Source organism: Silurus meridionalis, chromosome 15 (assembly GCF_014805685.1).
Source record: "Silurus meridionalis isolate SWU-2019-XX chromosome 15, ASM1480568v1, whole genome shotgun sequence".
Taxonomy (NCBI): Eukaryota; Metazoa; Chordata; class Actinopteri; order Siluriformes; family Siluridae; genus Silurus; species Silurus meridionalis.
This window is the reverse complement of record NC_060898.1, coordinates 24135916-24138415: the sequence shown is the minus strand read 5'-3', so window position 1 is coordinate 24138415 and position 2500 is coordinate 24135916.

Genomic DNA, 2500 nt, shown 5'->3' with positions numbered 1-2500 from the left:
TGCTCTTCATTAAAACAATACATGTACAATGCAGGTGTGTGTGTGTGTGTGTGTGTGTGTGTGTGTGTGTATATATATATATATATATATATATATATATATATATATATATATATAAATAAAACATTAATATTTACAGTTTGTATCACATGGAAGCTGGAGATCTTCAGGTTCAGGTGTCGTACAGAAGCTCTGACTCTCTCTGGGATGGACAGTGACTCATCCCTCGTCCTCCCCTCCCTCCACAGACCGTCTGTACCAGCTGCAGGATCCCTGATGAAATTCCAATCATCTGCTCTCGTCTCGTCTTCTCGTCCCACCTCAGATTCCCGTTTGTTTTTTTTAGCTGTTATAAAACATTATATACAAACGAATACACAGTTTATTAACCAAGACATGTTCTGAATATAAATCTGCAGCAGCATGTTGTAGCTTATGTATATGTTTATATTCATACCTAAAGTTTAGCTCAGTACTAGAAGTGAGAACTTAATGACTGTGTCTTAGATCCTCCATATACACTTTCTGGATAAAAGGTTCGTATAAATAAGATAATTGCTCTGAAAAAGAGAATCTGCATAATGCCGGAAATGTAAATGAACAAACCTTCTTCCATCATGACGATGCCTCTGTGCACAAAGCCAGCTTCATGAAGATCTGCTTTCCATGGGTTAGATGATGTGGAAGATCTCCTGCTATAGAACTCCAACACTATTGGGATGAATGTGAACACTGACTGCACCCCAGGAACCTCCTCACCTTCTCACCTTCTCACCTACATCACTACCTGACTTTACTAACACAGTTGTAGCTGAATGAATCTCCACATAAATCTAGTGGAACATCTTCCCAGAAGAGTGGAGCTCATTATAACAGCACATGAAGAAAAGGAGTTCAAAAAGAAGCACATAGCAATGATATGCTCAGGCGTCCACAAACTTTTGTCTATATACAGAAAAGAATATGTTTTTATAGGAGACGTTACTGAGTGAACCTGAGGATCTACAGAAACCTCCATTCCAACCTCCAACAGCAGTCACTAGAAGGTTCTAAAACAGAGTTGTGAGTTGGTCTAATCCACAGTGACAGCTTATGGCAAAGGGCAAAATATTCTTATTGGAAGGCACAACCCTATTATATGAACAATTACACAAGCATGTCAGCTGCTGCCTAATGAGTTCTGTCTGTTAGCAGGAATAATCCTAATCACTGCGACTCCAAATCTCCATGACTGCGCTACAGGTTTGTGTGTATGACCCAGGGATATGGATACGGATCAGAGAGCAGGTTCAGACAGGGAGGATTATTACAGTCATAATTCTTTGCACATTATTAAGTATTTTCATGTTTTTTTTTTTTCAATGTCAATAATTGTACTTAAAACTATTCAAGTTTAGATTTTCAGGTAAAAAAAATAAAAAGTTGTAATTGCTTTAAAATAAAAAACTCTAATTACAGAAATATTATTACTAATAAAAGTAATAGAAGTTTTCTTGGAAACATGACGGTTAAAAACATTTGACTTTTTTATTTGAATACGTTCAGTTTGAATAAACTTTCAGTGAGATTTTGCACTCGAATGATTTGTCTGCGTTTGGTTTGTGTACACAGTGCAGTGTTCAGCAGTGTGGGTGTGGGCAGCATGGAGAGCGAGGCAGTGTCAGTTCCTTCCATCAGCATGAGGTGTGGCATCCTGTGGAGGAAGCTGCAATTGCAGTGAAGGTGCAATTTGCGAACCATCTGGGAGATGCCTGCGGGACTTCCTCTCCGGAACGTCCCCCTCCGGAGGGATGCAGGTGCTGGAGGCGGAGCAGAGGAATGAGGTAGTGCAGAAGAGAAACGAGTTGGAGGTTGTAGCTCCGCCTGTGCGGCAGCAGAACACCTGGGTCAGAGTTTTAGCAGCAGGAGGAGGGCTTTTTGTTTCCTTTGACATTCTTGAGCATTTAGCGAGTTGCGGCTGCACACTGACTAAAGGCTGAGCCTTAATTGGCAGCGTCCTCAGTACGAAGCAAAGGGATTATTATTGTTCCCTTGTGCTACAGAAAAGGATTGTAGGGAGGGAGGAGAGCAGATCTTTCCTACAAAATCTCCTGATGGAAGGACACGAAAACCGGGGTAGTTTTTAAAGTGACCTTTATGCTGAGTGCACATGACATGTTTATAACCAGTCACCAGGTGACTTCAGGGGAACTCGTGCACTCTCAGAACCTGGACTGGTGGAGCATGAAGAGTTCAGCAGCGAGATATTTTTAAGAACGTTTGCTTTGCTGAGTAACGAATCATGTGGTGTGAAACCCTCTGTGACTACATCATAACTGACACACAGCTACTGAGGGTACAAGTGGAAAAACTACAACTCATCAAGCGTCCTGTCCTGTGCAGCAGGAACGAGTCCAGTCCATTCAAAACATCTGCTTCTTGTAGTTCTCTTTGCAGAACAGACCATTCCTACTGCTCACATCTTCACACACAATCCTACACGTTTTACTCGTATTTCCAA